Source organism: Rhyacophila brunnea, unplaced genomic scaffold (assembly GCF_057557595.1).
Source record: "Rhyacophila brunnea isolate RB1 unplaced genomic scaffold, BYU_Rbru_1.0 scaffold_149, whole genome shotgun sequence".
Classification (NCBI taxonomy): domain Eukaryota; kingdom Metazoa; phylum Arthropoda; class Insecta; order Trichoptera; family Rhyacophilidae; genus Rhyacophila; species Rhyacophila brunnea.
This window is the reverse complement of record NW_028232805.1, coordinates 496,037-521,244: the sequence shown is the minus strand read 5'-3', so window position 1 is coordinate 521,244 and position 25,208 is coordinate 496,037. Positions and strand designations below refer to the sequence as shown.

Genomic DNA, 25,208 nt, shown 5'->3' with positions numbered 1-25,208 from the left:
TATTTTATAATGATGCTGTGAATTTACTAATATTTCAAACAGTACATTGTGTTTCTGAAAATATTCCATTTAAGATGATAGAATTAAAAGTTTTGCCATTTAAAGCATATAAGTGCCCAGCTTTCCAATCTTATTTGGTAGAATGCGTATAACAAAACTTGTCTAAGATGAGAAAATGCCAGAATCAATTTTTATACCCAATAATAAAATAATCTTCTGAACCAAATTATCCAATAAATTAATTTTATTGTATTTTAAATTATATTTTTACCCCTATTTTGGATGTACTGGAGCAGTGTAGGTCTACGATATTTGCTCAAAGTAATGTTATTATTCATGCATCAAGCTCTTGGAGAAAGTGTAAATATTCCAATATCAGAGGTTCTAGATCCGATTTCTGAAGCTCTGATTGATGAGGACTATATCAAGGCCTATGATATATTTTTTAACTCTTCCGAAGAAAGCAAACAAAATCCTAGATTTGCTAATGAATACCATCAATTTCTATTAAGCATTGGTCATTATGACGAAGTTATTAGAAATAGTTCAATTTTTTCAAATGTTGATCTAGATTTGTTAAAAAATTACCAAAAAGTTTTGAGCAGTGGAAATATTCAGGAAATGGCAAAATTGGTTGATGTTTCACCGAATTGTGCTCCTGTGCTCTATGCTGCAGCCAAATGGGCAATCTTTAACCAAGATAAAAACAAATTAAACAAACTAATAGGTAAATTGGAGAAGATCAATACATTGGATGGAAGTGCCTCTATAAGTGTTTTAACACCTGACTTTTCTCAATTTCATGAAATATTGGCCAGAAAATACTTTTTATACAGAAATATTCCAAGCGGGCTGAAAGAATTACAAAAAATTGATTCCAATGCCATTAAGAGAGTTGTGGAGACCTATAAATCTGTTTTGGACGAATTTTTTAGGATTACTAACATGAAGATGACTTCGGAAAGTCAAAGATCTGTGAGATCTAGTTTGGAATCACTGAAGCAACTGTACTTTTATGTATACAGGCTAAAGGTGAATGATAAATTTAGGCCTAGTATATTCCTACCCATTTTGATCAATGTTTTAGAAAAAATTTCAGAGTTTTCTATTCAGAATGGAATCCCAGGGTTCAGTGGGTTTACAGAAAGACTATTAGAAATTGACTCTACAGAGCTGAATGTAGAGATGGCCATCAGAACATTTTGCCTAGACGGCAGAATCCAAGAAGCCAAAAATGTATTTAGGCAAAATAAAATGAATAGAAGAAGAGAGGAGGAGATGACAAGGATAATACATATAGCTGAAGAGAATAGAAGAAGAGAGGAGGAGAATAAGAGAAGGGAGAATCAAAGAAGAGAACAACAGAGAAGGGAGCGGCAACGGAAGCAGTTCGTAAATACAAGGCAATCTCAAAAGGAGCCTGATTTCCTAAAATATTACGAAATTCTAGGTGTCAAATCAGATGTGGACGACAAGACATTAAAAAAAGCTTATAAAAGAAAGGCAAGAGAAGCCGATAAAAAAATGAGGCAAAAAAAGGCAGAAGCTAAAGAAAACACACCCGTCGACGAATCGGATCTGATTAAGGTCAATAAAGCCTATCAAATTTTATCAGATACTGAAAAAAGAAGGGTATATGATATGGGAGTTGATCCAGAGAGTCCAGAACCACAGTACCACCAATATCAGCAAAGTATGGATTTCAATGAAGTTATCAATAGGATGTTTGGGGGTGGCCGTGGGCGCCAACAGTTTTTTCAGTTTAGTTTTTGATTTGCGGTTGTCTATAAATAAATAGTATATAAATCAAACTATATTGATTGGAGTAGTTTATTCCATGAGATATTTATGCTAATTCGAATACAACTGTTTTGTATAAATTACTGGGCCTGAGGTTTTAGAAATCTGTTTCAAAATATAAGTTTTAAATTTCTATAATTTCCACACCCTCCTTTGATGCTGAAGAAACAGAAAGTTAAAACTTTTTTCCCAACAGACTTTTTATTAAAATATTCTAGTGAAGCATCCTATATAAATGATCAAAACAAATTAAATAAAACCCACCAACCACATTTTAGAAATATTCTGTGTAAATTCTTCCTACAAAACAGCTGCACACGAGGAGATGATTGTATTTTTTCCCATAATTTAAAAGATTTTACAGATGAACAAATTAGAAGCATGGCTATGTGTTCTGAAAATGCTGGTTCAGAGGATAGAGATGTAATAAAGGAAGACATAAAATTTATATCACCCTTTTTAAAGTAAAAATTTAAATAGTGATTTTTCAATGCAATGGTTAAAAATTTATTACTTATTACAATGATAAACAAAATTATTAAATTAAGGTTTAATGAATAAAAAATATCATAAAATATATTATTAGTATTGATATGGCAAAGTTTCTTTGAAAATAGTATAACATTGTATGTTCATAAAAAATAAAATATTTCCTTAAATTTATTGAGTTATAACTTTTTCTTTTCTTTATCAACATCAGATATTCATCATCACTAATGTAAAATGTGCTTTAAAATTTGTTCAACTCTTGTATAATCAGGTTTAACAGAAGCTTCATCATCTTTTACTTTCATTGGTACGGTATGTTTAGCATTTTATCAGTGGTCCCTAGATGAATCATCCCTATTGATCTTTTTGTTCACTGCTACTTTCTCCACATTGGAATTATCATGATTATTCCCTTGTTGTGACTGGACATCATACAGTTTAGATGACAAATCCCTATCTTTTTCAGTATTTCTTAATTTAAGGGAGTCTGGGTTGTCACCATCAAGCAATAAAGGATGGTTGGCAGCAGGGGTAGCCCCTTCATTGTGGCTAGTTCCACAAGAACCATCTTCGATGGACTCCACTTGATCTGTTGAACAACCATTTAATAGATTTTCTACTTTCTTAGTATTGAGAGCTCTTGAGATGCCAGAGGGATTTACTGCAGGTAGTATATATTGTTCACAGACGATATCAGCGTCTTTAATATCATCTTTGGGACTCTCCAAAATACTTTTTTGTAAATGCCTTCTTAACTCTGCAATTTCCTCATCAACCTCCTCTATCCTGTCCTCAGTCTGAGACAACAAACCAGATGGAGATCCTGTATTGGAATTCGAAGGGTAAGGTGATTCTTCTACCTTAAACTTTACTGAATTGTTGTTCCTATTTATACCATCATTGGCTTTGCTCTCATCTATACATTTATCATTGTCAGTCACAATATTATAATTTCCAAATCTTTTTAAAACTGGGAAGTCATTCGTCTGAGTTTTTACAAAACGCCCGTAAATGTTTGAATTTATTCTTGAGTTAATAGATGAGTCTATACCCACAAAATCATCGCCACGCTGGTCATTACCATGCCTTTCCCTATTGTCCGGTGCCCTATCAGCTAGTGCTATGTTATTTAGTCTTTCAAAATCATCAACTACCTCAACTTCATCAAAAATTATAATTTGAGGTTTTTCTTTTTCAACATGTACAATCAGACCAGCTTCTGCCAAATTAAAGGAATCACTGTCAAGTAAAGTACAAAAGACATTATTAATTGATGACTCCTCCGTAAAATCACAACTGATTTGAAGGGAATTATTTGATTCAGATCCATCTAGATCTAGTTCCGTACCATCAAGACATCTATCACAGGGTATTTCAAGTTCTGACTCTAACTGTAAATCCAGCGTGTAGGCTAAACACTCTACTCTAGGAAAATCAGCGTGTGATAGGTTTGAGGATTCTTTTTCCAATGTATGTGTACCAAAAGAGGAAATAAACGTATTTAACTCATTAATATTTACACAATTTGTATCTGTTACAACATTATTTGCCTTCAAAATACCATACACTTCATCATCTACATCACTATCTATTTCAATACTCTCGAAACTTTCTTTTTCACCGATTGTTTCTATAACCCCTAACTCTGTAAATGCCAAGCTTGATTCATTTTGGTTTATTTCAAATATATTTGCTACTTGGTCTGTCAGTTTGACCTTATCAAGATTTTCATAAAATTTGAAAATGTAGTTATGCTCAGTATTTTCCTCATCAAAAAACGTAAACTTTATATTCTTCGAGATTAGGATACACCAGAGCATGAACTCCTTTGCAAGCGGTTGTTCCAGCAAATCCTTGGAAATATTTTCAAAAGCATCATAAAACACCGGAGACTCCAGAAAGTTTGCAAATAATTTAGAAAATTGACTATTGGCTGAAAAATCTGTAATAAAATTCAGCAATTGATCATTTGATAGCATCTCAAGATATAGCTTGTTGAATGATGGAACTTCAGAAATGGGATTACACTCAAAGCTAGGAAACGACTGAGCAAACAAAGCAACGATATCACTTTCAACAATATTATCTTTTGTGGTACTATTCTTAGTAATGTTTTCATACAGGGCAGAATCGTTCTGCAGTGAGAGAGTATCATCTACATCTAGTCTACGGATGTCTTTTTCTTCACTAGCAATAGGTTCACTATCCTTGAACTTCATCCCCTCTAAAACTTAAAAAAATTTAAGCCTTAAGGAGTAAATATTAAAGGGGAGATGTACAAATTAAATTTTATAATATACTACTTGGGATTGATCAGTTAGATGGGTAGATATACTTTCTAACTAATTACTATAACCATGTAAATGCTTAATAAAGTGGCAACAATTAGAGTATTATTAAATTGTTTATGTTCCATCTAAATTGAGTTTCCCAATAAAAGGAGGTGTGTTGCATAGATAATGTGCTCCCTCATATTTGTAATGATCCTGTTGGAAAATATACAGGTTGGGTAGCTGAAAAGATTGTTTTAAGAAATTTATTGGTTATTTTCAAGAGATTCTATGAAAATATAATAATTCAAATCAACGGAGAAATTACAACCTCTATATCTATTTTATAATCACTTGCTTAAAAACCCGATTAATTCTCTTAGCAGACAAGATATAATCATGCAATCTATACAGGTTGTTGCTAATTTGGAAATTATTCGCTTCTACAGTTCTAATATACGTATTTTTATACGGTTTTTAACCCTTAATGGAAAGAAAGTATGATGTTATTTTGTATGGAGCTACAGGATTTACAGCCCGCAGAGTTATTACTGAGCTAGAGAAGTCTCACTACAGAGTTGCAGTTTCGGCAAGAAATATTTCAAAAATTATGAATACTACCTTTGACAAGATAGAATGCTCAATTCAAGACATTTCAAAGGTTACTAAACTAACTACACTTCTTCTCAACTTGACTGGGCCTTATGGAGTATATGGGGAGGATATTGTAAGAGCCTGCATAAAAACCAGAACAAATTATATGGATATTTCAGGAGAAGTAGGTTTTATAAGGGATACCTTTAATAAATTTAATGAAGAAGCAAGGGACAATAGAATTAAAATTGTTCAAGCATGTGGATTTGATTCGATTCCGGCAGACATTGGAGCAGTATTCTTGGCTAAGCAGTTTGATAGCTGTGAAGTCCAAAGTGTTATTTCAGTGACAGGTGGATGTATTAATGTTACAACCTGGATTTCATTGTTAGAAAGTGTTAGGAAGAAAATTCTTGAGCCTCACAAAAGTAGCTCCTCATCAACCATCAAGTGTAAGAGCCCCTTTCATCATACTACTCCAAACAAAAAAATCGATTCCAATGGGTTTCTTGTTAAATTCATGGGTTCTGATGGGGCGGTTGTAAGAAGAAGCTCTACTACATTCAGGAGCTTGGACTTGTTCAATTACTCTTATTTTCCATATCTAAATGTTGGGTCTTTCTTAAATTTAATTTTATACTACTTAATTGGCTTTATTATCTATAAAACCGTCAGATATAACTTCTTTTATAATCTGTATAAAAGATATCCAAGTATATTCTCTTGTGGAATTGTATCAAAAACTCACCCAACTGACAAGCAACTGTCAAATACAGCATTTTCAGTGACTTTTGTTGCAAATGGAATTCAAAATAACAAAAGATTGGAGAAAACACTAACAATTTCTGGGACAGACCCAGGATACAGATCTACAGCGATATTTTTAACTCAAAGTGCATATACAATGCTGGAACAGCTCCATGAGTCTTCAGACGCTTTGGAAATGGAGGGGTCCTGCATTAGGAGACAGAATCGTGATGGTTTGAATAACTCAGATACCTCCTTTGGTGTTTTAACACCCGCAGAAGCATTCTATAAAACTACATTGGTTGATAAATTAATTCGAAATGGAATAAATTGGAAAATGGAGTAAATTGAATATCAATAGTGTATGAAAGGTGTTTGATTCATGAAGTAGTCTATATGGTAAAAATGTTTTTAGTATAATGAATAAATTGATTGGCTCGCTGATTCTCCACACACTGTTATAATGATGTCTGTTGAGAGGAACAAGCACGGTGGCGCAATGGTAGCGCGCTCGGCTCATAACCCAGAGGTTCTTGGTTCGAATCCAAGCTGTGCTATTTTGGTTTTTTACTAATAAATAAATATTTTCAGCTCCACAAGCTGCGATGGAGATATATTTTGTAGTATTTCCATTGTATTAAGATATATCCAAACATCATGTCTTAAGTCTTTTATTTATACTAAGTTTTAAAGAGAAATTACAATGAGAATTGATAAAAAAGAGCATAATCCATTGTATACAAATCTCCAGACAATCATATGACTCTAGCATTTGGCTCGGGTTTGTAGCTTTAATGAAATTTCCAATGTTTTATTTGAAAACCCTCAATAACTTATTTTTGTCTAGTTCTTGATTTGTTAGTAAATATGTGATAAATTTCTCTACAACATCGTTGTTGTGTATAATCTTTATTGGAACCCCCTTGGTATTTTCTATGACTCGTATAATATTTTTAATTTCGGTTTCTTGAGCTATATTTTCATCAATTCTTTCAGTCAGAGACATTTGAGTCATGGATAGCATCTCTGAACGCAGTTCAAATACTGAATCCTGATGGGTTCCGTTCCTAAACAAACAATCATTCAAAAATGAGGTAATTATTACCTTTTGATCAACCGGACTTTTGTGTTTAATATTTAAAGATAGCTCTGATACTGGCACCATTAGCCCATTAATCCACTGTCTCACAACCGAACTTTTATTCGGTATATTCAATTTCTCCACAACCGTATAGATTCGGGGCAATCTCAAAATAAACCCGCCTAGGCTTAGTGCAATTTCCGCATTTCTTAATTCAGACTCTGAAATGGGTTCATACTCTCTGTAAAACTCTTTTCTCTCCAACTCTAAGCGCTTTTGGATATTCAAGTTGTCCAGAACAGCATCCCTAAGTCTATTTATCATATTCTTATATTCTTCATCCTTCCCTGGATCTTTTAAGACCTTTTCTACAGAGGTTACAGTCTTATTTACTCTACTACCACCGTAATTATGTTTTCTAGTGTATTTGATAATATTAGAGTTCTCACTTTCCGCAGGGTTTTTCTCGCTTGTCTCTTCCAGCATTCTTTGCCCCAAGTAGTTCAGATTTCTTGTTAAAATATTTTTGAATATCATGGAGCTATCCTGGTCTATGATGGAATTTCTGCACTCTATAATGCTTCCCAATTCACCTTTTTCGGTTTTTATTTCACTAAAATTGAAAAATGTTCCAATCACACTTTTATTCCTCAGAATTTTTTCTTTTGCTCCCAAAATACACTTTACCAACTTATCTATCTCCACGGTAGTTGGATGATATGCTCCAACGTAGAATGCCACAGCTTCCAACGGGATAAATGATTCATAAAGAAACTGATCATTTAGAGGTGGCAAATATGTATCCTTAGAATCACGCTGTGGCTTTATGGAGCTCGTGATTTCCGTTACTGAACTACTCGGAATGGTTGTTAACAAAAGCGAGAAAGGATTCATTAAACAATCCAGGATAATTTGTTTATAAATTGAAACAGGTTTAAAACAAATTTGTGTTTGGCTACCAATCAAAATAATAATTTAATATGTACTAAAAGCAATTATTTTTTAGAAAATGGTCTTTTCTTGTTGTGATCACCCGGCTTTTTGCTTTTGTCATTATTGAAATTCTTCTTATCCCCACTAAACTTTCTTTTGTCGTTATTAAATTTCTTTTTATCTCCCTTGAAATTTTTTATATTAACAGATTTTTTCTTATCGGATTCCTCCTTCTTTTTTTCTACTTCTTCTCGTGGTAAAAACTTGTCTTTAAAGATAAATTTTTCCTTATATGCCTCGAATTTCTGGTCTTCCCTTATATCATTTTTTGAAATTCCCTTGTCCAACTTGACAGAAGCATACACATCATCCACCCTCCCAAAAACTTCATCTATTTTCCCAATCGGCTTCTTTTTGATTAAAACTGCTGAGTTAGGATAGGGAATATTTTTATGCTCCATCTTCATCACAGCAAGATCCTCACAAAAATGTGTGAATGTTCCCAAATGGACTATTTCTCCAGAAACTTGATTCTTTCGATCAAAATTATTTCTGGCCATCTTGGGGTTGAATATTTATTAAGAAGAAAAAGGAATTTGCCTCACAAATCCAGTAGTAAAATATCTATCAAGGAAAAATGTTGCTGAGAAAATGACTGCAACTAACAATATAAACGTTATCAAAATCTAATTTAATGCATCTTAAATGTCTACATACTTGATATACATCCATCCCTTGTTCATCAAATAGATAAAACAGCGACAAATTCACTCTTATTTTTCGTAGTCCTTGTCTTCCCCAAGGGAGTACTCAAATCCATACATTCCACTTTTGTGGTTTGGTGCTCTGATGAGATTCTCATCGTCTGGCTTGGTAAGTGGATTTTTATTAGTAGTATCTGCATTGGCTTGCAATAGGTTTCTTGCTGGTGCGGGTAAAAACTGCTGTGCCACCTTCGTTTGCAATGCAAGCTTAATGTCTTTTGCAGAAATTTTGTCTCTTTCACAATGCTTAGCATATAGTTCGGCATCCTGTAAAACATTCGTAGAATACTTGTAACCAAACTCCAACAGCTGTACGATGACCTTTGGTTCACACTCTTCAATTCCCAAAGATCTCAGAATAGCTGAAACTACTTTTGCATCTCTGGGAGCTAGATTATCATCGGCCATGGGTTTAGAAATTGATAAAAATAAAATTTGAAGCATAGAAACTGAAGCATCCAAAGCCGGTTATCGATTTTGCCAAGTTTATATCTATGAGTTTTCAGTATAATAAGGCCTATAAGTTGTTGACAAATATAGTTATGAAAATGAAATCATCAGAGCGGTTACAATTTGATTATCCTGCTTCATACTAATATATTATAGAGTGGAAGGATAGTTTACATAGAAGGAAAAGATTCTTTCATCTCGGGTATATTTTCTTTGTGATATCCATGTATTGAGCTATATGATATTTGATTCAATTTATGTTCCTTACACCCCAAATGTCCTACCATTTGATTGTCATTCCACACAATCCAGAAAATATTAAACTAAATGCCGTGCTTTATAATGTGCCCATCATAGAATCAATAACATTTAGTGCTTTGGTAAAGCATGAAAGCATTATTAGGAAATTAACTTCCGAGATATCCAAATCTTTGCGAGAAATAATCTGCAAATTTAAGGCTTTTGAAAATGATCAATTTGGAGAATTAAAATTAAACACAGACAAATTTGAATGGAATGTGGGCAAATATCCTTTGAAGACAGTTGAATTAACAATCGACAGCTTATCCGTCAACAAGGAATTCATAAAAATAGAACTTAACAAACAAAATAAAGTATACCAAAGCATGAGATGCAAACAAAACCAAATCATGAAAAACGAAATAGGCGATTTGTCGGAAATAAACCTGAGAATATTCTTAAAACAGGAGAAATATGAATTTATTGATTCGTTTTATGCAATTATCAAAAAAAAAGAAGATAACGAATTTTTAGCATTTATCAAAAAATATATCAGTTTAGAATGTGTAGAAAAAATAAAAACCGATAAGGAGTATAATTTGTTCAGAATTCTGTGCATAAAATCAGAGGCTGACAAACTTTATGAGCAGATAAGCAAAGTCTATCCTCTGAAACGAATGGAAAATTTGGAAGTTAAAACCGAATATGAAGTCTGTAAAACCAACTACAGTATTTGCCTGTTAAATATGGTTTATGAGTGTTTTGATGTTTATATGCATTGTGTGTTCTTTCAGGGATATGTGGAGTCACTTCATCGCTATGGCATTCCAGTTAACTACCAATATGGAATAGTACAAAATAAAAATTTGAAAAAGATCGTAAAATCCTTAATGAATGGAGGATTGGTTGAAGAGGGTACGGATTGTGATGAGAATCCCATTACTATTGTCGAAATTGAAGATTTTATGAAATAAACATTTTAGAACTGCTGGAGCTTACACTGTTTATCCTATTAAAATAAGTAAAAGCATAATATGCTACTGACAATCCATTCTCTATATTTATACCGAAAATCAATGCGGTTGAGATTCCAATATAGACAATGTTTGAAGTTATAGACGAGTGGTAAGGTTTGCTTCCATCATATACTAGAAATGAGTATAATACTGAAAATATAAAGTTCATTGTGTCTGATTGGATTCTTACTACCATCTGTTGATAAATCTCTTATTTATAGTCGTCCCGATGCGATATAACAGTTTACTATTGACACAAAATCCCTTCTGCAATTTCCAATTTGTTTGTCAAAGAGAAAAAAATACATTTTTGTTTATAAACACCCATGCATAAAAAACTGGATTTAAATATTTTAATTGACATCACCGAAACAATTGGAAGAGATTTGAATACACCTGTACTTCAGAATATCTATCAGAATAAAACAAAGGCAATGGATTACAAAATCCTTAAAACTCTTGCAAAAGGGGGTTATGGAGAAGTATTTATTGCAGAGAAGAAGGGAGAGATCTATGCTTTGAAGAGAGTGAGTAAAGCTAGTGTCAAGCAGAATTCCAATAGTGCATTTTTTATGAATGAAAAAGAAATTATGACCACTACTAAGTCTGAGTGGCTGGTAAAGGCTTACGAATGCATCCAAGATGAAGTATATCTTTATTATATCATGGAGTTTGTATCAGGGGGTGATTTGATGGCATACTTGGCCAATGCAGATGTCATTACAGAAAAGCAAATGCAATTTTATGCTGCAGAAATTATCCAGGCAATCCATGAGTTACACGAAATGGGGTTTATACATAGAGATCTAAAGCCAGACAATATTCTGATTGCAGAGGATGGCCACATAAAACTAGGTGATTTTGGGAGTTCTGCAGAACTTATTGATGGGAAAGCCTGTTCTGAATTGCCTGTAGGAACACCTGACTATGTCTGTGTAGATTTGTTACAAGGGGAATATAATGAATATGGAGCTGGTGTGGATTACTGGGCACTTGGAATAATTTTGTATGAAATGGCGTATGGGGAGACCCCATTCTATGAAAACATTTTAAAAGATACATATGCAAGGATAAAGAGCATTGACTTTAAAAGATTAAAAACAGCTTCACCTGAGCTAAATGACTTGCTGGAAAGGCTTATCTGTCCCAAGGACAATAGGCTAGACTGGACTAGTATTCGATCTCATTCATTTTTTAATGGCATTAACTGGGATAATCTGAAATCACACACCCCTCCATTTTTGCCAAAAATTAAAGGTAATGGTGATATTAGCAATTTTCTAGATACTGAGTTTCGACCAGATACTTCGAAGATAAAGGGTGGTTATTCTGAATTTATAGGCTTTACCTTTGATCCTACATATTCCAAATCGTTTGCTTTTCTGTTTGATCAGCTGATTAATGAATTGGCTCCGATAGTTGGCAACGAAAACTCACCGTTTAATGAACTGGAAAAGTTAAATATTTCCAACCAACTGTCCCAGGAGCTATCTACCTCATATTGTAATCAAAGGAATATAAAAAACTCATCTGATGACACCATACCAACAACAGAAATCCATTTGATTGAAAAGATGAATAGTGAAAATCGAAAACAGCTGGAAACAGAATACAATGAAATGATCTCATCCAAGATGTTGGAAATTGACGATCTCAACTTGACCATTGAGGACTTAAAGCAAGAAAAGGAACAAAAGTCACAGGAGATTGAAGATGTCCGATCAAACTTAAAAAAATCAATCAATGATCTGCTGTTGAAAAGAGATGAAGTTGAATCGACCATTTCAGAAATTTTAGCCAAAAAAAGTGAATTAAATAATATTAAAAGCGATATCTCTGAAAAAAATAGATTATTGGGCGAAATGAAAGATCCAAAGGCAAACTTGGCAATTTTGGAAAGTTTGAAAGACCTTCGAAAAACAGTTGATCGGCTGCACTTCTGTGAAGAGCTTAAAGAGATTCAGTCGACTGCATATTGGTTCTACAAGGAAACTGAAAACTTAAGAAATGAAATTATCATTCAAAATGAATCACTCTCAGATGATAAAAATATTGAGGATCTAAAGAAGCAACTAAGAACATTCAAAACGGAGATTCGAGAATACCAACAGAGAATAGAGCAGGATATTGTAACTAGAAAGAAACTGGAAGATGAGCTTGTCTTTTACAAAAAAAGTCTAAAAGATGTCCATGTTGCCGTAAAGCAGTCGTTCAGATTGATTAATTTGCAAACCAATAAGGATGTTGATGTGTTTATTGAGAACAATTGTTTGAGGTTTAACAATACTGAGTATGTTCTAAATAGTATTTATATCAGAGAGTTGAAGCCTAGTGAGCATCACCATCTTACTTACAAAAGACGTGCACTGTGCCTTAAGATATTCTTTTTAAAAGAGATTTCAGCTGCAAAATCATCTAATACGCAAAGACGCTCTCTCCGGTCTTTTGAAATAGAATTGGCCAATGAACAGAATATTCTAAAGGGCCTTTTGAACCTGATGAATATTCTTTCTGGATCTCCTCTGGACGAGTTGCATCAGCAAAAAATAGGGTCAGAAAAGAAAATCGGATTTCTACAATTGGAAATTGAGAAAGCTAGAAACTCTACTCTCACTGAATTTGAAATAGATGACGATGAAAAAGTGTATGAATTTAACAATCATATTTTTTACAAAAAGACCGTTGCAAAAGGAACTCTATGTGATCACTGTAACGAGGTTCTGTACGGGTTTGTAGATCAAGCGTTTTGTTGTAAGGACTGTCTTACTGTGGTTCATAAATCGTGTTATGTACTTTTACAGACTTCTTGTGAACTAACCAAAGCAATAAAGCATGGTACGGATGTTACTGTAGTATGCCAATCAATCGAAGATAAGGAGAGGCTATTAGGAGTCCAAAAGTTTATCTAGGCTGGTATGCAAAATGTTAGTTAGTTTACCTGTTACAGATGAATAAACTTTTATAATTCGTTCTATTACAAATAAATAAATTGGTTCTGTTTTCTTCCCTTCTTTTATAAAAATGAGTAGAAATATAAGCCATGATGGAAACTCGAATCAGACAGATCCCAATGAATTGACCTCCGTAACGAAAGATTTTAAATATTTACACAGACATTCAGTCTATAAGCATAATATTTCAACATCAGATAATCTCAGAATTAATATCCATCAATGTGGCTTGGCTCTGGATAGCACCTTAGATCACTTATATTTTCCAGCAATTCCACATGAATTACTTCCTAAAATACTTTCGCACATGAAACTCCGTTATATTCCAGACCTAAACATAAAGATATCATTTAAAAAATCGATTTATCAATGTATTCAACAATCTGTTGATTTGTGGAACATTTATGTAGAATCATATTGCACAGAATTGGATATGTACAGAGGAACTGATGGTGTTAATGGTCCTGCAAAGGAAAATGGGCTGTATTATGGCTATAGTAATTTTAAACCCATTCCAATAAGCGGGTGTAAAATGATTATGAGGAGTATGAGGAATCTTATGGATGCTATTAAATCTAGGCAGGAGACTGTCCAAACGTTCAAGACAAATCAATCTGATATGACACAGCTCAAGATTGTTAAATCAAAAATATTTTCAGCATCAGACGATAAAACTGTTAAAATCTTCGACTACCAAGGAACATCCATTACACTTCCGAACATTCATACTGGTGGGATCTGGGCTATGGATGTTGACGAAGAGCTCCTTGTTACAGGAAGTACAGACAAGTCGGTTAAAATAACATACTTAGGTGATACTAGTAAATGTGATTATTTCATGGTTTTGAATTCCAAAAATGTACTTATTAGTAATCACCTACAGCTGCACAGATCTACTATTAGATGTATTATTTCAACACCTTCTCACATTATCTCAGGATCCAGGGATGCCACTATAGGTGTATGGTCCAGAGAAGGGCATCTTCTTCATAGACTTTCAGGACACACCCAAAGTGTTCGCTGTATGGATTGCAATGATACATTTCTTGTCACAGGCTCGTATGATCACACCGTCAAATTATGGAATTATAGGACAGGCAAGTTTATCCAAGATATACATGTCCATCTAAATAGAGTTTACGTTGTAAAAATATTTCGAAATTATGTAGCGAGCTCTGGGATAGGGGGTGAGCTCCAAATATCCAAGGTCTTCCAAATAGGTAAAATGGAATGTAGTATATCAGACTTCGAAACCATCTCTCTCTCTCTTTACTCTGCTTTAATTGTGTGGATTGACTTTATCGGGAATTGTGTAATTTTATCTGGAATAGGAGGAAGCATTGTCAAATATAACTATATTTCCAGAACTATTGAATACTCGATCAGTGTGCCGGATACTGTGAAAGCCCAGTGTGTAATTGGCAGATTGTTGATAGTCGGAACGATCTGTGATTGTAAAATATATGATCTGGAGACTGGAGAGTACCTCCGAATACTTTTAGATAATGTGCTGGTTTCGAAAATAAAATGTGTTTCAGAGGGTTCTGGAGTTAAAATAGTTGTGGGATACTCTATTGATGAGGTGGTCTATTTAAGTATATTTTCCTATGAAAACATTTATAGAAGCGTAATATTTGACAATACTGATTTGATATATCACAAATAATATTCTAAAGAAATAAAATTTGTTTTATCTATACTCTATCTTTGATTATCTACAATAAAATTGTACACATACGGCCATTAAGCATGAATGATTTTTGTTTAGTTAAACACATATAGAACACAAATAATTAATAATTTGTTGAACAGGCATAGCTGAACTATTTCAAGGATCCAAATAAATTATTATATCTTTGGTTAAGGTTTTTAGTGATATTTATCTTATTTAAGCAGTTTATAAAGGCATTTATCCCGCCCTTCAATTGACAATGTCCAATCTGGATTTATATTTTTCAGCTTCTTCAAAGAAGCAGTCAAAGAAGAATTTATGTATGAAAGCTTATGAAGAACTACGTCTGAAGTTTCCAGATAAGAAAATTCCGTATGATAACTCCAAGTCACCTTTTTCATTTTTGCTTACCAAATTACATAATACTGTTCCAGTGCCTGACTATTGGAAATATCCACAACCAAGCAAGGGAATATTTAGAAAAGAAAAAGTGAGTACTGGGAAAGTAGTTTGTGTAAATGGTATGGATTTAGATGTTTCAGAGCCAAAAGCATCTATAGAAAATGGAAGATTGAAAACATCCCAGAACAGCCAATGTAACTTTCCTGTAAATCCAATTAAAAGTTTTCCACCAGAAAATACTGCCACACTCGATTTAAACCCTCAAAATAGTTTCTGCATCTTCGAAAAATTTCAACCTGCTACGATAGCCTATGATGGAACAGAAAAATTTCATCTATCCAAGAAGATAAAAGGACAAATAAGTGAGGAGTTGTATGATGCATTGAATAAGGATTTAAAGGTATTCCAAAAAGAAGATATGGATCATAAATGTGAAGGTAATAATCATGCCAACAAGGATCTTCTGGATCAAAGCAAAGCAAAAATTGATAATATTAATATTTTAGAAGATAATAGTTCAAAAAGAAGCATCAAAGTTAGTAGAGCTTTACAAATGTATTTATTAGAAAGTGATAGTGATTAAATCCATCGATACACTGAATGATGGTGTTATTTTACTTTGGTTAATATTTCTAATATGCCTAGCTCTCTATCATATTCTTCATCATATTCTATGATATTACAATCCTTAAAAATAGTCCTTAAAATATCTCCCACTAGGATATTTTTAAAGTAAAACAATCCCCCCAACCTTTTTGAGTTTAATAACACCATTGAATATTCAAAGCTGATTAGAGGATTCTTGCAAATAAAATATTCCAAAGATGGATGAGTACAAACAGACTTGTTGTTTTTATCGATTAAAGGATTCGATTCAGACCCTAAATTTTTATTTGATTCATGCTCGGGACTACTTCCAAACTTCTTCAAGAGATCAGCACTAAAATGTGCAGTAGGAGGCGTATATTTTTCCAATTTCAAGTAATTTGTAAAGTTATAAAAGTTTAATTTGATCAAATTACTCTCTGCAGAAAATAAAGATGTATTTTCTGTACCTCTATTGCCATTCTGATGAATTTCTATCTTATTGCTTTCCTCCTTTGGACCTCTTGCAAAACTGTTGCCAATTATTGCTTCCATTTCTTTATTTTCCACCTCTATCTTGCCTCTTCTATTAAAGATGTACATTTTGTCACTTTTATAAACAAAATTGTTTTTGAATCTGTAAATTTGTGCAGAACTAGTTGAATATTTTTTTAGGAAGCGAGTGTGTACAATACTGTCGACATTTCTTGTAGAATTTGAAATATAAAAAAGCATGGGCTGAATATAAAAATTTTAAAATGTGATAATATATTAGTTTTGTTATCAGAAGGAGTATGAGGATTACAATTTTAAAATCACTATATCTCACTAACAACATAGTTACAAAATACCAAAACTTGATCTGAATCCATATAGAAATGCTGGAAAAAATACCCTTACATCATTTATTCCATAACTTCACCTATTTCACAAGCCTTACACCTTCCAGTATTCTTGGAACTTACGAAACAGACCGAGCATTCTTTCCCATCAGACTCATTCTCCAGGGTATCATAGCAGATGTGGAAAGTTTCAATTGGATATTTATCCGTCAATGCGAGATTATCTTCAAGACCCTTTTTAATTTCTTTGTTGATCTTATCAATTATAGTTTTAGCACTTTTAATTAATTCATCCGAAGTACTCTTTTCAACTATCCAACTAGCCAATTGAAAGGCTGTTTTATAATTCTTGTATTTATAGTTGACATTCATGGCCAACTTACTAGTTAATAAGTTATGTTGTTCCTCTAGCTCAAGAGAATTAAAAAACATACTCATATTAACAATCTTTGAGGCAATATCAGAGTGGTTACAAGATTTGTTTTCACCACTTTGTTCCATCTTTGATAATTCCTTCCTCCTTCTTTCTATATGCAATCCCAACAGGTAATGCCCTATTTTCTTTCTTTTTTCTTTTTCTTGATTCATATTAATACTTTTCCTGAAATACTCCACAGCTTTGCTGAATTTTCCCATAGTGGTCAAATCTAAAGCTAACTTATAGAACTCCTTGGACGAAGAATCGTTAATTGCATCAGAAGTTTCTGAGTTATTCTTCATGTTCATTGAAGAACCGTTGTTAATTGCAAAATCAGATATCTTTGTAGAAACAGAAGAAGTGACTGAATTTCCATTCAATTCATTTATATCTTCAAAACAAATATTCCGAGAATCTACCACATTTTCTTCACAAACAGATGAGCTATTTTCATCTTGATCCTGCCGCAGACAGTTCTGAGACATGTTATTGGTTATTTCAGAATTGTAAGTTGTGGAATGATTTGATTCTTCTGAGCCATCACCCATAGAATCATTCAAATCATCATTTGACTTCTCTGAGCCATCACCCACGGAATCATTCAAATCATTATTTGTGAATTCTTCCAAGTTACTCAATCTAGATCCATCTTCTATGCACTCTGAGACCTCATTATGATTAATACTATCATCAGAATCACTTGAAACATTAACAATGGAGTTTTTTTCCATAGACATATTTGATAATTTCTTTGTAATGTTGGAACTTGTATCATCAAACTTACCGCTATAATCAACCCCATCTTTCGTGCATTTATTCAGACTCTTGTCCATTACAGATTCATCTTTATGAGACCAATGTGGTTTGAATAATTCTGTATTTTCACTGATTATACTTTTTAAAATATTATCGGAGTCATTCATCTCACCATTAAATAGTTCTAAAAAGTTTAGCTTGCTAAATTCTTTTGATTTTCTGTAGCAATTTGCTGCTACCTTCAGCAACTCACTGTCACTATATGCTCTGGTAAGTATGTTATCTGCAATAAATGATAATAGTGTTTTTAAACCATTTATGGCATGGTTATTTCGAGAAGCATTTGTTAATTCTTCATATGCTTGGTTAAACTCGCCTTCGCTAACTAGTAAGCGTATTCTCTTTTCGATATCTTTAATGAATGGAAGAGCTACTTTTCCTTTATTTGATTTAATCAAGAATTCTATCGGACTTAAACCAGGAAGTTGATATTTCTGAATACATTTTAAAATATCCTCAGATGAGTCACCATGAATACCGTCTGTGGTAGAATCTGGTCTTGTGGTTGCAATTACTGTTTTCTTAAATACTATTTCATCCAGGTTTAAAGATTTCCTTTCTAACTTTTCATCTATAAATTCTAATATCGAAGATGATTCTGGCGAGGCTGTAACACCGTTCTCTCCAGTACTATATATTTTGCTTATTTTATTACATCCTTTAATACTACAAATTATTCCACGACCAATTCCTTGGAGTTTATTGTATCCTGTATATTTCAGTTGTTTAATAGTAGTATAAAACAAAATATCCAAATAAAAATAGGCTGAGGTTATAGGAAGAAGTTCCTTTATCACCAAGGTATTGACAGTACTATTACATTCATCAGAAATCTTACTTCTTACTGTGAGCCCTTTGGCTGTTTGGCTGGTATTATAACTATTTAAGTTGATGTGAAATTCCCCTATGACTGCAACATTTAATGTTCCATCTGCCTCCATACAAGTAATTAAATCTTTTATATCAAAAAGGGTAAATATTGAAGTATTATCGGTATCATCATCAGTTTTTTCATTCGACATCAATAATAAAATGCTCCTTTTACCTAATAGGTAAATAACATCTGCCGTGGACTCAATTCTATCAAACCCAGGATACTTAACTGTAGAAGGGTTTGTATGTGATGAATGAGAAGATCCATCCATAGATACTATTGTAAGAATATCTTTATCATACTGATATAGAAGTCCCTTAAAAATAGTTGCTGATCCAGAGCCAGTAGTAATAACTGCTTTATTATTAATTGTTTTGTCATCACTTTTATAAACTTTAAATGAATTGGTGGAGTTTACAACTAGCTTATTATCATATTCTTGCAATGATAGTCTACTAGATTTATTTTTCATAAATAACTCCGTCCTATCATCATCATTGATACTATAAACTGCCTCATTGATGGAGAAAAAGGACTTGGTCGTAGAAATAGCAAATTCACTCTTGTAAACCAACAGCCCATCATCTGTTCCAATGGCAAAAATATTTTCATAAGAGTCAATGCACCAGGCACGTGAATTCAGATTGATGGTCTTGTTGTCTGTAGAATTGACTGTCAGAAGAGAGTCTTCCCCAACTCCATAAACTACACCAACAGGCCTATCGTTAGGGACAAAAATACCTGTAACATTTCCTTCATGGGAACGGATTGCATTTTCCAACTCCAAATACCCATTGATGTATGAATATACTCTAATCTCTCTGTCATCAGATCCAGAATATAATTTGCCGTTAGAAAAATGCAATACATTGACACCCCTATCATGCCCATCTATCACTTGATAATTGATCAGTTTTGGAGATAGGTTGTTAAAACTATTATTACTTACTTCCAATAATTTCTCACAATTCCACAGTATTAGTGTATGGTCTAGCGATCCGCTCACTATGTGGGTGGAGTCTAGGAATAAGACTGCCATCACGTAATGATGGTGGCCTACTGATGATGAGAGTAGCTGGCCGGTGTTGTAATTAAATATCTTTATTGAGGAATCATCAGAGGCAGATACCAAATAGGGATGGGTGGGATGGAAATCTATTGAACGAATGTAGTCCGAGTGTCCCTTCAAAGAATTCAACAGCACAAGCCCATCATACGAATAGACTCTAATAATTTTATCGTCACCCGCTGTAGCAAAGATTTTACCAGAAGGATGGAATTTAATTGAACGGATAGATCCAACATTCACCGAATCAAGTGAAGCGGTTGAGCAACTTGTGTCTGAAATCCTACTCATTATACGATAATGTGCATCTGTAACAGTTAGGGATCCACAGTGATGGCCACATACTATCATGGGATAGTGCGGATGAAAAGCAAGGCACTTTATCCTTGTAGATTTTATCTCAAATTGTTTATGTAACATGAATGGGGTAAGGAAAAAACATATAAACAAAATGTAGAAAAGAAAACTAGTAAAAACCGAATGGGTACGCAGTCATGTATTTATGCTTTAATGATAAATAAAGGATCTGCACAAGTACAGATGGAGAATATGATGGTATTAAAGGAGGAGTACAATTAAATATGATTTGATAAGCAACAAATGTTTTAAGAAATGTAAAAGCCATTTACTGTTCTTATCATGTTGAGCCCAATACAGTTATGGTAAGTTCAAAAGTTCAAAAGCAATATATTGTTGAGTTAACCTTACATTTTAGTAAATCACACTTGGTTTATTAGAAAATTAAGCATACTTAATAATAATGAATCTCCAAGTAGTTTATTGAGTCATATTTGTATAAAACCAGAGACTATCAGTAATGACTCCATGCACTTTGTGGTTAAGAAGATACTTTCCTTCTATCTCATCATTAGTACCATCACCATAGCAGTAAATAATCATTGAATTATTGGCTACCAATTTACATAAGTGTTCCATTTCTCTAATAACAGATGTATCAAGGACAATCCCGTCCAAATCGGCATTAACAATATTTTTGAAGAAAAAATTACTAGCCTCAATACATTTGAGATCAATATCCAAATTGTTAGTCAGTGTAACCAGCTTCCTCCTTTCCGCAAATAAAGAATCAAAAGTTTTCACAATAGTCTCTTCTTTAATTAAAAGCAGGACTAAAAACTCTGGAGCCATCTGTTTCAGAATCAGGCAAGCTTCAAAGCTAAATGAGCTGAAGAAAAGCCGTCTTTTACCACCTTTTTCTTTTACCACATTGATCAGCTTCACTATGGTATCATTAATCTTATTAACAAGCCTCTGATATTCATTATCGCTTGAAATCTCAGTGTCTGGGCATTTAATTTCCACATTAATTCCCAACTCACTAGTGAGAGTATCAAAAAGATCATCCAATTGAGGTATTATAACTCTTTTTGGATTAATGTTCAAGGACCTGTCATCGTCCTTCGATATGTTATAGTTCTCAAAATCCTCTACCTCTTGATGTGTCATCTCGGAAACATCTTTACCATTTAATGTTGAGCAATGGAACACGATTAAATGGCCATCTTTTGTTAGTTGAACATCACACTCAACCATATCAGCTCCACTCTTAGCTGCTAGCTGGAATGATTCAATGGTATTTTCATAAACATTGTTGACGAATCCCCTACCCATTCCCCTATGACCTATTACTAAATTACTATTTTTATCATCCGGAGTCATGGATAATTTTGAGGCCTCTTCAGAACTACTTTCGGTATTGGATGGAAAACAAGAATCCAGTTGTAGAGTTGAAGTGTATCCTCCTTGGTCAACTATGCCAATACTGTTCAGTTCTTCCTCTGTTTTATGAATAGAAAAGAGATTGTGAGGAGGTAGTTGATTTTTGTTTGGAGTAAAAAATCTTATTCCAAATGTTGGAATTAACATTATGACGGACAATTATTTTGAAGAAGCTAAAATAATAAAAACTGAATATTTGATGTAGAATAAAAGGATACCTATATGTGCTTGTTTCCCAGCTAGAACACTGATTTTGACATAAAATATTATCTGATGAGCTGTATAAAACACAATAGATTTTCAATCATTTACTTATGCTGTTTTCCAAATACTAAAATATATTTCTACACTTCTATTTATTAAGCAAGTAAACAAACCAACATTGCAGCTGAAATGAGACCGAGTGTGGTTTTGGCTCCGTTTTTATTTTTCCTTGTGGTCTTAGTCTTTGACTTGGTCTCCGTCTTCTTGCCTTTTGCGGCTGTTTTACCGGCTGCAACAGGGGTAGTTTCGGTGGTTTGTGTAGATGGTACAGCAGCACCTTCGGTAACTGGAACACCAGTCATAATAGGAATGTATTGGCCTTCCGGTTGCGAAGCATAAGCACTAGCAGGGTATGATGAAACAGCTGATGGTGCATATGTTGGTTCGGGTACATATGATGTGTAAGTATCGGTAACCATGTATCCATTGTTCTCAGGTGTGTAGGATATAGTCTCGGTTGTATCAGCATAGGTGGGAACCGATCCTGTCAATCCGTATTGGGAAGCAGCACTCTGGCTTATAGCACCATCGGTAACACCTGCAGTTGGCTGGAGAGTAACATACTCACCACTATTAGACTGTTGCATAACGTGAATTCTTTGACCATCACACATAAACTTTAAGGTTTGGCATATCGACTCAGGTACAGACTCCAATGCATTCAAAGACCCGACCATCAATGACAGAAATGAAACTAGGGAAATGTTGTTCATCTTGTACATGGGTTTGTATTTTGAAGTCAAATAAATATGTTTTTCAAAACAATCGAAAGAAATATTGCCTTTTTGGGGCATAAAACAAAACAATCAATCTTGACGTAAACCAAACAGTATTGCTTACGCAATGCAAACTCACAGAATTGTGCCAATCTGAAACAAATGTTTTAGCATTATATGAAATATCTTGATGAAGTGGTTTGCAATTACATTAAGCAGTTTTCAGGGCAAAAATTTAACCAAGAATTTTTGCTATAGTATTTAACATGGGAATATATAAGTATGCAGAAGTGATGAACTAATTTTTTACAACTATAAGTCTATATCATATCAAAATAACCATATATCTTTCATGAATTTGTTATTAATTTTTTATCAGATAAATTGATTTTGCAATTTGTAATTAGAAGTGTACATTAGTTGGTAGTGATTGTAAGCACCATCAATAGTACCATAGAAAGTCTGTTTTAACCATCAATTCATATGAGCTGTGCTATTACATATTTTGATCATTCGCGTAACTCCTTTAAAATTATTTGTTACTTCTATGTTAAGTATTTTTTTAAAAACCCATGAAATGACGAAGACAAAGAACAAGGCAACAGAAAATAATTTGCCCAATGTTCAACTGACCCCAAATAGCATTCCAGAGACTGTCCAGTCGGCTCCACTCAGACCAAACAATGAACTTAGAAAGTTGACCAATCCACTTGACTTTACTCCCACGAGATCTATTTTTAATTTGATAAAGATTCCCGGCATTATTTTCTTTGCTGGGGTCTGTGGCTATGTAATAGGTAGGCTCAATCTAAGAATTATCTATCTTCTCTTTTTGGGACATGGAATTTATTTAATATTCAAAAGAAGAGTAAAGCAGTACACTATGTCTCTGGATCTACAGTATAAAAACAGCTTGGTGGCTCAGCATTCCACCAACTCAGGATCTCCAAACTTTGAAACTGTTGATTGGATGAATCAAATTATTCAAAAGTTTTGGGGGCAGTCTGAGGCTGCTATTTCGTCGATTATCTATTCCGAAGTAAACAAAGCCCTAAAGCAAAATACTCCAAAGTTCATGAAAGCTTTAAAACTGTCGGAGCTAACTCTGGGCACCCAGCCTCCTGTTGTAGAACGGATAGGGTTTGTGGATAGAAGAGAAGATTCAATTATAATCGAAGTTGCTACGAATTTCATCCCAGTTCAGGAAAATCATAGTATTTTGAACTATTTTGGTGAATCTAAGAATCATTGGAACACATGTATCCAGTTGAATGCGGTCGTTAATAACTTTGTTAGTTTTCCAATTCTGGTGAAGAACTTTACATTTGCAGGAATTTTCAGGGTTGAGATTGATCTGAAGAAGGAAATCCCATTCCTGAAAAACATGACACTGCAGATGTTGGAACTTCCGGAGATAGATTTTGTCCTGGTTCCCCTAAAAACCGTAGATTTTATGGATATTCCATATCTGTCCAACTTCCTGTTTAAATTGATCAAATCGATTCTATCCAAAATTGTTGTAGCTCCCAAAAGTATTTCAGTTAACTTGGAGCAGATTGCTGATTATAAGGGTGTCAATGTAGGTGTTGTTTGTGTATATTTGCACAGCTTGGAAACTGTCGAGGATAGTCCGAAATATATTTCACTATCGGCAGATGGCAGAAGGTTTGGGCAGTCGAAACTTCGGAGTGGATTTGATCCGATATATGACGAATGTTTCTATTCCATTGTGAAGGATACAACAACCCAAATATGTGTAACACTCCACGATGAGCCTGAAAACAAATTTGGGAATATCTTTTTAAGAAATCTAAATAAGCATCATTTTTCAGAAGGAGTTAACCTGGCAAATGAGAACTCTAGGGCTGTTTTGAATGTGTCCACATTGTTTTATCGAATAGTCTCGGAAAGAAGAGAATCTGCAATTTTAAATTTTTCATTGGTTTCCATTAGTGAGCTACAGAAGAAAAATGAGCCAGTAAACAAGCTGTACTCCACATATTGCATAATTACACTGGAAACCAAGATAGGCCGTAAAATAATTGAAACCCACGAAACTGGGCGAATATTCTCCACAAAGGATCCATATTACAATGACTCTATGAAATTCTTCGTAAAAGACTTTGAGGAATATAGCTTGAGAATATCTGTAATCGATGAAAAGGATGATGTAGAATTTGGACATGCAATTCTTCCATTAAGTGATGTTCATGATGTCAATCTAACCAAATACAAATTGAGAAATGTAGAGTCTGGTGAGGTGAATGTGCGATTTACCATGGAATATGTTGATATCGACAGGGAAGTTCCCATAAATGTTACTGAAGATGATGAAATGAATACAACTACCACCACAACTGAGGCAGATGACGTGTGCAATGCTTCGAATGGCGCAGACTATATCTCGGACAATGAAGATGTGGACGAGTTTGCATACACAGCTTTGCATGGTGGGTTTGATAATAACAGATTTGATGG

The 25,208-nt window shown here is 33.8% G+C and overlaps 1 non-coding gene and 1 pseudogene across 1 annotated transcript; one reads left to right on the top strand and one right to left on the bottom strand.

The window, feature by feature from the left end:
• The window catches only part of LOC147075349 (uncharacterized), a 248,195-nt pseudogene that overhangs the window by 79,688 nt on the left and 143,299 nt on the right, over positions 1–25,208 (bottom strand).
• Positions 6,386–6,457, top strand: TRNAM-CAU (transfer RNA methionine (anticodon CAU)). The gene has a single exon. It is a non-coding gene; the product is annotated as a tRNA-Met (tRNA).